Source organism: Lissotriton vulgaris, chromosome 12 (assembly GCF_964263255.1).
Source record: "Lissotriton vulgaris chromosome 12, aLisVul1.2, whole genome shotgun sequence".
Taxonomy (NCBI): Eukaryota; Metazoa; Chordata; class Amphibia; order Caudata; family Salamandridae; genus Lissotriton; species Lissotriton vulgaris.
The window spans coordinates 780,274,868-780,286,568 of NC_141700.1; the positions used below are offsets into that span (position 1 = coordinate 780,274,868).

The 11,701-nt window shown below is 47.4% G+C and overlaps 1 protein-coding gene across 1 annotated transcript in view; it reads right to left on the reverse strand.

Annotated features, from left to right (window-relative positions):
• Positions 1-10,374, reverse strand: part of NLGN2 (neuroligin 2) — a 441,061-nt gene extending 430,687 nt beyond the window's left edge. Inside the window, exon 1 of the mRNA XM_086946145.1 lies at positions 9,604-10,374. The gene's annotated coding sequence lies outside the window, so the exon portion shown is untranslated. The remainder of the gene's footprint in view (positions 1-9,603) is intronic.
• Between the last annotated feature and the right edge of the window lie 1,327 nt (positions 10,375-11,701).

The window sequence follows — 11,701 nt, forward strand, 5'->3', positions numbered from 1 at the left end:
CAGCTGAGCATAGGTAAGGAGCCCTCATGGCCGAGTGTGTAAGTGTGAGTATCCGAGTGCTCACTGCACCTGAGCATGGGTAAGGAGACCTCGTAGCCGAGGGTGTAAGTGTCAGTATCCGAGTGCTCCATGCACCTGAGCATGGGTAAGGAGCCCTCGTGGCCGAGTGTGTAAGTGTGAGTATCCGACTGCTCACTGCACCTGAGCATGGGTAAGGAGCCCTCGTGGCGAGTGTGTAAATGTGAGTATCCGAGTGCTTACTGCACCTGAGTATGGGTAAGGAGCCCTTGAGGCCGGGTGTGTAAGTGTGAGTATCAGGGTGCTCACTGCACCTGAGCATAGGTAAGGAGCCCTCGAGGCCGAGTGTGTAAGTCTGAGTATCCGACTGCTCACTGCACCTGAGCATGGGTAAGGAGCCCTTGTGGCCGAGTGTGTAAGTGTGAGTATCTGACTGCTCACTGCACCTGAGCATGGGTAAGGAGCCCTCGTAGCCGAGTGTGTAAGTGGGAGTATCCGGGGGCTCACTGCACCTGAGCACAGGTAAGGAGCCCTTGTGGCCGAGTGTGTAAGTGTGAGTATCCGACTGCTCACTGCACCTGAGCATAGGTAAGGAGCCCTCGTGGCCGAGTGTGTAAGTGTGAGTATCCGAGTGCTTACTGCACCTGAGTATGGGTAAGGAGCCCTTGAGGCCGAGTGTGTAAGTGTGAGCATCCGAGTGCTCACTGCACCTGAGCATGGGTAAGGAGCCCTCGTGGCCGAGTGTGTAAGTGTGAGTATCCGGGTGCTTACTGCACCTGAGCATGGGTAAGGAACCCTCGTAGCGGAGGGTGTAAGTGTCAGTATCCGAGTGCTCCCTGCACCTGAGCATGGGTAAGGAGCCCTCGTGGCCGAGTGTGTAAGTGTGAGTATCCGAGTGCTCACTGCACCTGAGCATGGGTAAGGAGCCCTCGTGGCCGAGTGTGTAAGTGTGAGTATCCGGGTGCTCACTGCACCTGAGCATAGGTAAGGAGCCCTCGTGGCTGAGTGTGTAAGTCTGAGTATCAGGGTGCTCACTTCACCTGAGCATGGGTAAGGAGCCCTCGAGGCCGAGTGTGTAAGTGTGAGTATCCGGGTGCTCACTGCACCTGAGCATGGGTAAGGAGCCCTCGTAGCCGAGGGTGTAAGTGTCAGTATCCGAGTGCTCCCTGCACCTGAGCATGAGTAAGGAGCCCTTGTGGCCGAGTGTGTAAGTGTGAGTATCCGAGTGCTCACTGCACCTGAGCATGGGTAAGGAGCCCTTGTGGCCGAGTGTGTAAGTGTGAGTATCCGGGTGTTTACTGCACCTGAGCATGAGTAAGGAGCCCTCGTGGCCAAGTGTGTAAGTGTGAGTATCCGGGTGCTCACTGAAGCTGAGCATCTGTAAGGAGCCCTCGTGGCCGAGTGTGTAAGTGTGAGCATCCGAGTGCTTACTGCACCTGAGCATGGGTAAGGAGCCCTCGTAGCCGAGGGTGTAAGTGTCAGTATCCGAGTGCTCCCTGCACCTGAGCATGGGTAAGGAGCCCTCGTGGCTGAGTGTGTAAGTGTGAGTATCCGAGTGCTTACTGCACCTGAGCATAGGTAAGGAGGCCTCGAGGCTGAGTGTGTAAGTGTGAGTATCCGGGTGCTCACTGCACCTGAGCATAGGTAAGGAGCCCTCGTGGCTGAGTGTGTAAGTCTGAGTATCAGGGTGCTCACTGCACCTGAGCATGGGTAAGGAGCCCTTGAGGCCGAGTGTGTAAGTGTGAGTATCCGGGTTCTCACTGCACCTGAGCATGGATAAGGAGCCCTCGAGGCCGAGTGTGTAAGTGTGAGTATCCGGGTGCTCATGGCACCTGAGCATGGGTAAGGAGCCCTCGTGGTCGCGTGTGTAAGTGTGAGTATCCGAGTGCTCACTGCACCTGAGTATGGGTAAGGAGCCCTCAAGGCCGAGTGTGTAAGTGTGAGTATCCGAGTGCTTACTGCACCTGAGCATAGGTAAGGAGGCCTCGAGGCCGAGTGTGTAAGTGTGAGTATCCGGGTGCTCACTGCACCTGTGCACAGGTAAGAAGCCCTTGTGCCCGAGTGTGTAAGTGTGAGTATCCGAGTGCTCACTGCACCTGAGCATGGGTAAGGAGCCCTCGTGCCCGAGTGTGTAAGTGTGAATATCCGAGTGCTCACTGCACCTGAGCATGAGTAAGGAGCCCTCGTGGCCGAGTGTGTAAGTGTTAGTATCCGAGTGCTCACTGCACCTGAGCATAGGTAAGGAGCTCTCATGGCCGAGTGTGTAAGTGGGAGTCATTCGCAGATTTGCACTAGCGAGTGACACTGCCGCTTGTGTACACGCATAGAAGCCAGTAACATGTTTGCGAGGATCGCGTGTGTCTATCTTCGAGAGTGTCCCTTGTGGCACCAGCCTCTTTGTCTGTATAAGCAAATGTCATATATGTATGTGTACGTGTAAGTAGCACTTGTCTTTGGGTGCATTTGTTTTGATGATTTGCACTTGAATCTGAATGTGTCAGTCAGTGGCTCTTGCGTCTGTGTGCATGCCCCTGTCGTTTTTGTCTATACAAAAATGGGTGAATCGCGTCTGTGTATAAATGAGTGGGCACTTGTGTACCCGTGTGTATATGTAAGTGGCACTTGAGTTTGTTTTTATTTGTGAGCAGCACTGGTTGCTCTGTATATGTACAAGTATTGTCAGTGACAAAGGCAGTAGCCGAAACGCGTCTGGTGCTCTTAGGGTCTAAAATAAAACCTTGGATCCTCCTCCCGTGAGTGCTGTCTCTTCTTTGGGGAAGACGAGAAGAAAGTAGCCACGATATATATATATATATACACACACATATACACACACAAGTTAATTGGAATATATATATATATATATATTCCCCACTAGAAGAAAACAAAAGTTAAAGTGACGTTATAGTTAGGTGAAAATGAAAATGAATACATTTGAAACTACAAAAACCACAAATTCCCCAGTTCAACTTAAATTAAGGAAGTATAACTTGCACAGTCACCTTGCACAGTGATGTCATTAATTATGTAATTGTAGATCTCATTAATTATGTAATTTTAGATATCATCAGTGTTTTTATCAATTAAATCATAGAACATGTCATGAGTGGTATATTATGTGAGGTCATATGTGAGGTCATAAACAGTGCATGGAGAGTGCACAAGTTATAGTTGTTTTCATTCAACTATAACTTGTGAATTTCAGTGGTTTTTCTTTAGTTCAAAATGTTACATTTTAACTTATATTTTCACCTAACAATAATGTCACTTTAGCCTATGTTATTTTCGGTAACTTTCTGAGTTTCTTTTCAGTAAGTAAGATATTTTTACCATGCATAACTATAACATCTCTTTAACCTATGTTTTGTAATGAATTTGTAAGTTTTTTTTTAAAGCAAGGAATATGCTATCATTATTCCCTTTCTCACACCCGTGGGCGCCTGACTCCCTGCGTTGGGCAAACCCGGCGCACACAGGCTTTTCCCGTGTGTGACATGGGGAGGCAATAGGACCAGCCTACGACCATGCCCTGCCCCCTTTCCCCACAGGCACCCAACCCCCCCCCCCACCATGCCCAGTATGGGGTTTGGCCGCAAGGCCGGAACCACCTCAAGGTACATCCACCCTGCTTACTTTTTTATAAATCGTTTTTCAATCATGCGGAACTCTCTTTGGAGTAAGGGGGGTTGTGTGGGCTTCCTTGAAAGTCCCCTAGGGACGCGGCAAACAATTTTTTTGTTTTTAATTTGGCCATGGGAGTCAGGGTACTCCTACCCTGCCTCCTTATATTTTTAAGTATAATTTTCAGGACACTGGGCCAGAGTCCACGTGTTCTATAGTGATGGCCGCCACATTTTTCTTTATGTTGTGGCCAGCCAATCAGAGCGAATTCCTGGAAGCCTTTTGGTAGCTTCTCGCTCCCGCTGTACAAAGAGGCTGATGGGAAAAAAAGTCCCCTTGGTCAATCAGATTATTTGAAGTTGTGTGAAGTTGTGTGTCTCCATGACTTCCATAGGACTCCTGTGGACCCAATCGTCCAAACATCTATACATTTTAAACCTTAATTTCTCAAAAACTACTGAATGAATTTAGACCACATAAAAAAAGCTCACTTTCTGGGTAAAGATCTTGATTTTTGATACATTTTATGTAAATCTGTTCAGCTGCTTTGGCTGTAGCACTGTTAAAAGAATCCCTGTGGAAATGATATTGGGAAATTGCATTTGGAGACCCCCCTTAGTCTTGCCCCCCCCCCTTCACCTGATGGCTCACCCTTAAACTTTCCTCGAAGGAGCTGAGGCAGATGAACTTTTTTCCTGGAAAATGTTGTAAAGATTTCAAAATTATTAGCAAAAGTGAAAAATTATTTCTTATGGTAACTGGGTCTCTACTATAACTACACAGTGGCAACCATTATATATATACATACATACATACATACATATATATACATACATAAATATATATATATACATACATATATATACATACATATATATATATATAAATATTTACTGACACCTATACACCTATACCTCTGCATACGTAAATTAAACTTGTTTCTGTGTGTTTAAGTGAGCAACACATGACTATAGGTGAGTGGTACTTTTGCCTACGTGTACACGTTGAGTGACGTTTGTGTCAGTCTGTAGGTGTCTATGTCTAAGTGAGTAACATGTTTTTCTGTAAGAAAGTAACTGGCACTATGTACAAGTGAGCCGTAAATGAGAGTTGTATCCGGTGCTTATGTATTGGTCAATGGCTGTGTGTGTGTAAAATGTAGTGGTACATGTCTCTGTATAAGTCAATGACACTCATGTCTGGGTTTTAGTGAACAATATTTATGTCTGCTCGTATAGACAATGGCCTTTGTGTCTGTGTAGGTGGCATGTTTGTCCCAGGGTGTATGTAGGTGGTGTGTGTGAGTGTTTACATAAGTTTGTCCCACATATGTGTAAATGTGAGTGACACTTGTGTCTGTGTGAATTTCTGTCACTTGTGTATCAGTATATATATATATATATATATATATATATATATATATATATATATATATATATATATATATATATATATATATATATATATATATAATTCACACAGACACAGGTGTCACTCACTTTTACACACACACACACACATATATATGTATGTGTGTACATATATATATATATATATATATATATATATATATATATATATATATATATATATATATATATATATATCTGTTTACAAGTGTATGACACTGGTGCATAAGTGAGCATCACTGTTGTCTGATTTTAATTGCCTGGCACTTATGTCTGTTTGGACAAGCGAGTTGCACTCACATCTGTGTGTATAAGTGAATGGAACTTTTGTCAGTGTTTTTAAATTGGTGGCACTTGTCTCTATGTGTAAGAGAGCTGCACTTGTGTCTGTGAATATAAGCGAGTGGCACCTGTGTCTTTATCGGAGTGGTAGGTATGCCTCTTAGCGTGAGTGTGTAGTCCTTGTTTAAAAGTGGGCAACTTGTGCCTGTGTTTATAGGTGAGGTACATTTGTACCTGTGTCTACAAGTGACAATTGTGCCTGTGTATATGTGAGTATGATTTGCATATAGGTGAGGGACTCATATGCCTGTGTGTACAATGAACCTGTGTGTGAGTGTTAACGTGAGTGCAGCTCATGTGAGTGACACTTGAATGAGAAGAAACACTTCGCCTGTGTGTTTAAATGGGTGGTGCTTGTGTACACGTGGATTGCACTTGCATATGCATATAGAACTGAAAAGCTTACAGCTGTAAACTAGTGACATGTCTGCTGGTATACTCAGCAGCATATGTGACTGCAAAATACCTGTGTGTGTGTGTGTGTGTGTATGTGTGTGTGTAAACAACCATATGTGTAAGTGATAGTTGTTTTTTTCTATATAGATGGGGTGTATTGTCTGTGTTTGTCAGTGAGTAGCCTGCTACTGTGAGAGGAGAGTATGTGTGCATGTGTGTGTGTGCATGCAAGTGTATCTATATGTGCATATTATTTTTGTGCATTTTGTGTATGCGTGTGCATATTGTGTGCACACGCGTGCATGTAAATCCAAGATCTGGCCTGCCTGTCTGCATGAGCGTGTTGTACAGACAACCGTCTTCTTGGCTGCTTACAACTATGACTGGAGTACTTTGTGTGAGAGAGACCCTTGTGTGAAGGGAGAGACCCTTGTGTGAGAGAGACCCGTGAGTCATGGGAGAGACTCTTGTGTGAGAGAGACCCTTGAGTCAAGGGAGAGACTCTTGTGTGAGAGAGACCCTAGTGTGAGAGAGAACATCGTGTGAAGGGAGAGACCCTTGTGTGAAGGGAGAGACCCTTGTGTGAAGGGAGAGACCCTTGTGTGAGAGAGAACCTTGAGTCAAGGGAGAGACTCTTGTGTAAGATAGACCCTTGTGTGAGAGAGTACATCGTGTGAAGGGAGAGACCCTGGTGTGAAGGGAGAGACCCTTGTGTGAGAGAGAACATCGTGTGAAGGGAGAGACCCTTGTGTGAAGGGAGAGACCCTTGTGTGAAGGGAGAGACCCTTGTGTGAGAGAGAGACCCTTGTGTGAGAGAGACCATTGTGTGCGCGAGAGACCCTTGTGTGAGAGAGACCCTTATGTGAGAGTGACCTGTTTGAGAGAGACCTGTGTGAGTAAAAAGAGGTATATTTGTATCTCTCTCTGCACATAAGAATTGTGTGGCCAGCAATGGTGTCTGTGTATGTTATTGTCAGTGGACAGTGTGCCTGCATGTGATTATGAACAGTGTATGTGCTCGTATGTACTTGTGACTGAGTGAGGCGTGTGTCTGAATCTGTTTGTTGCTGGTGTCTTCAAAGGTTCCCGGATGTGGAGTTTGATATGTGCTTGTAACTGCTGACTGTGTGTTTGTATGTCTGTGTGTGCACTGTGTGTACATGACTGTCAGTGCATTGTGTATCTGAGGGAGCTTGCAAACGGTGCCTGTTACTGTACCTGCTTGTGAATGGTGTGCATGTGTCTGTGTGTGCTTCTGAGTAGTGTCTTGTGTGTACCATTTATGTCTGTAGGCGCTAGTGACCGCATTGTATCTATAATGCCATTATTAGTGCTAATTGGCACTTGCGTGGTGCACAACATCTGCTTTTTTATTTGCATGTGGATGGGTTGTGTATCTATATGTGCTTGTGGTCATCAGTGCATTGATATGTTTGTGTAAATGGTGTGTGCATGTGTGAACAGTGTTTGTCTCTGTTTATTTTGGGGTTGGCCTATGTTTTTCTGAGTGGTGTATATTTGTGGATGTGTGTGATAGGTGCATTAAGATGTCATTTTAAATAGTGCATGTATTTGTGTGTGTGTATTCCTCCAAGTGCGCATGAGTGGTAGTTGTAAATGCACGTGTGTGTGTGGTATGTCTGCCTGTAGTTGTACTAATGTCTTTTTGTGTCTGCCTGCTCTGGTATAGCGAGTGTGACTGTGTGTGATGGAGAATAGTACATATACGACTGTATATGCTTGTCAATGTGTATATGCAAGTATGTGCGTTTGAGTGCTGTGTGACTGTGATGATGCTGGTGTATGTGATTATGATTCTTGCATGTACTTGTGACTGACAAGCATGTGCGTGGTATACATGTGTTTCTATGTGGTGCGAGTGGGGGTATATTTCAATATCTATTTGCTTTGATTGTTGAGTGTCTTTGAGTGTTTTGGAATGGGGGGTGTACCTTTAAGTGCTTGTGAGTTATGTGGATTGTAAGTGCTCGTGAGTGGTGTGTGTCTCCGCATGTGCTTTTTAGTAGTTGGTGTCGGCCTGTGTGTGCTTTTGAATTGCATATTTCTGGATGATTATTAGTGATTTGTGTGTCTCTATCTGCCTGTTAAGTGTGTGTGTGTGGGTGTGTGCGTGTCTGAATTCATGTTGCATGGATCCATAGGTGATCTTTGGCCTTATGTTTGTATCTGTGTGTTTGCTACGGTGCAGCGTGTGCCTGTATATATATGTGTGCGGTGTGCACCTGCATGTATTTGCAAGAGTTGTGTGTACACATGCTTGTGTTTTGGAGTCTACTGTGTTTACATTTGTGAATGGTGTGGGTGTGCCTGTAAAGCCCTGTGAGTGGTGCATGCGCCTATATCTGCTTGTGACTTTGGCCCACATGTCTGTATGTAATTGGGTCAATGTTTTATCGGTGAGTGTGTGAAATATATTTATATCTGTATGTGCTTGTGAATGCTAATTGTGTCTATTTTTACTAGTATGTTGTGTGTGTTTAATGTATGTGGTTATGGGTCGAATGTGTGTGCAACCCCACACACACTGCCATTATGTGTGAGCCTGTACATGCCTGTGAGTGATGTGTATGTAGAATTGTCGGAGTAGTGTGCGCCTGTGCTTGATTTGTATGCGTTTGTAAGTGATGCGTGCGGAAATAGGCTTGTGAGAGGTTTGTGAGTCTATGTGGTTTAAATCTGCTAGTGTAGAGTGTGTCGACATGTCTATAGGTGATGCCTGTATCTGCACCCTCTGTGTGTGGTGAAATGGAGGGTGATGCAGCCTTGTGGTTGGTGTGTTTCTGCATGTCCCTGTGATACGTGTGTGTGTGCACACTAGTGGTGTATGAATTTACGTGTGCCTGTAGGTGATTTGTATATTTGTGCATGTTTCTTACAGTGTGTGTCTATGTGTTTTTAGTGGTCTGTGTGTATGTCTTGCGTTTGTGAGTGGTGGGTTTGTATGTGTTTGTGTGTGTACGTATGGTATGTGTTTGTGAATGGTATCTTTAGTGCCTGTGGATGCACATGAATAGAGTGTGCCTGTATGTGTGCGTTTGGAGCATGCGTGTGTGCGAGAGGTGTGTGAGTGGTACATGTATCTGTGAGTGGTGTGCTTGCATGTCCCTGGGAGTGATGGTTGGGTGTCAGATACAGCTGTGTGTGCTCTTGAGCGCTGTGTGTGGCTGCATGTATTTGTGAGTGGTGTGTAGCTGTATTTGCTTGTGGGTGTCTGCTGCAGCAGATATATCTGTGCTTGTGAGCAGTGTGTGTCTTGTGTTTGCTAGTGGTGTGTGTGTATCTGTGTTTGTGAGTGATGTGGGTGAGCATTGCACCTGGGATTGGTATGCAAAGAACCATACGATGTATTTGCAGTTCATGGCCGTTCCTGAATGTCTGCAACAAATAGCTTTCTTTAAAAGAATTAAAGACACCTCACTTTAGTAACCGCAGTGCTCTGAAGTAAGTGAAGGTAACACTTAGCGCTATATAAACAAATCAAAATGGAAAATATAACAGAGTCGAGCAACGACCCCCAAACCAAGGAAAGGGAAAGGTACAGAAATGGGGGAAGGGAGCATGGTGAGGCGCTAGCTGCATATTAAAAGGCACCCTGAACATAAATGCATAAGAGGTGTGTGTGTGGTGTGTGGGGGGGGGGGGGGGGGGGGCACAGAGGAGGCTGCTGATGGCACCCCCCAGGAACGGTCCCTGGCTGAGATCCGCGCATTCCTCCGAGCCGAGGTCTGCTCCCAGCCTGGTACCCAGCCCCGGCGCGCGCCGCCTTCCTCCCAGCCTCCCAGCCTCCGACATTTACCTCTTCAGCATCCGTCGACGGCAGGCTCCGGGCGAGGATTAGAAACAAAATGGAAAAGAAAGGACGGGTGGGAGGAGGGATGCCGGTCCGAGGCAGGGTGCTGCTGCCGGCAGATGCTTCGACGCTCCTCTCTCACGGCGACATCTCAGGCCGCTGGACCGGGGTGGGCGCAGCGAAGGCGGACAGACAGACATCCAACCAGCCCCGAACCAATCCGGCATTCCTGGCGCACGGCGAGCCTTCACCGGGGACGGGCTCCCCCCGAGCCCCTCATCTCTGTCGCCGACACCACCGCGACATGGGGGACATACAACCACGCACAATCCGACTGCCGGGCGTGGGAATTATAGAGATATATATTCTTCAGCGTCACCATAACCAGAGAGTCGCTACCGCAAAAAAAATAAAAAAATAAAATGAAACCCAAAAAAATCTTCCTCCTCCGCCGGGGCCAATCAGACGACGAGATCCCACGATCCTCTCAAACAGGTGGGAAAAGAAGGGGGAAAAAATCAGGGCTCTTGCGGGAGCGACTTGGGAATGTGGAAAAGAGGGCGCCGGAGGAGGCGAGGCTGAGCCGTCATTGCTCGCCGGCTGGGGCTCGGGGGCCAGGCATCTGGCGAGGTGGGGGCTGCTATCGGCGAGCGGGGGGGGGCACTGCGGCCCTCTGCGACCCTCCATCACCGGTCCATCTCTCCGGGTCCCCCACAACAGAGGTGCGCTCGCCGTCTCCCCCTTTTTTTCCGCGGAACCGACAAGGATCGAGTCGCTTTCGCGTCGGCGCCCCCCCACCACCTTACTCACTCACTCCCACTGCCCTCCCACCCGCAGACCCCGCATCACACAGTGACGACATGCAGCAGCGGCCCTTTAAAGCGCCAGCGCCCCGGAAAGCCGCTCCATTCCCCAATTATTACTAATTCACGTTTTATTCGGCCTCCCTGTCGTCTTGGGTCCCTGCCAGATCGTATTCTTGGATATACCCTTCCCAACAGGGAATAAAAACAGTGCTGCGTTAATTCCCTTTGCTGCCGCAGCTCCTGCAACGTATGGAATGTCAAGAAGGCGTTTTGCATATAGCGCTTAATACCACGGCGCCGCGGTTACATAACGGTACAAATAGCAGTTCTTATTGTTACCCGATTTTCCTCAGTTTATCAACTTTGGAAAGGTGAAAGGCGGAGTCCACCGTGCTGGCTTGTGAAGGTGGAGCCAGCAGGCTGCATAGATACAGCTGCAGCAGGTGCATTAACCCAGCGAGTTATCTTCCATCCCACGCATTGCTCAGAACTGATATGTTTTGAACTGCCTTGTGTATGTGTGTGTGTGTGTGTGGGGGGGGGTGCATGCCCCACGCATTAACGGGTATCAGTGCACTCCCCCCACACATACCACAGCCCCCTTGTCAGCCTGTCGCTTCCTTCCCCTTTTCCAGCGCCCTTTGACCCCCTGCTTCTACCTGCCGTCTCCCCCATGCCTGTGGAGGGCGCAGGCTGTCGGGGGTGTGCTGGGACGGGGGTGTGCTGGGAGTGGACACTGTTGCCACACACTTTCACCACACTTTGCACGTGCCACAGTCTGCCCCTGAGGGAACCTCTGTTCGCAGGGTGCAGTCCTGCGGCAGAGGGGGCCTGGGAGACCCCCGCGATGGCTCGGTCCTGTACCCGCCCCTTCCTCGTCAAATGCAACCGCTTTCAATGATGTATCAGGAAAAAAACGATGCATAATTCACAAGTGCTTATGTTTTTTTATATGGCTGCTGCTGCCTGGACCGGTTGTTGCTCACTGAGAACAGCCGAGCCCCTGGCTGCCTTCTGCCTTATGCGTACTGTGGGACGTCACCGTGTCAAGTTGTCATGCTCTATACCATGGCCTAGCATGGCATATTTGGTATGCTATGGTATGATAACATGTCCTCCCATGTTATACCCAGGGCCACTGGAATTATGCGGCAGGAGATGACCAAATTATGCAACAGCGTTGACTAAATTATGCTGTCAAAAAAGGCAAATTATGCAGCGTACTGTGGCACATTTTCTGTTCATATTACTTTATTATACTACTACTGAGCCCAACCGTGGGGGCTGAGGCCTTTTAC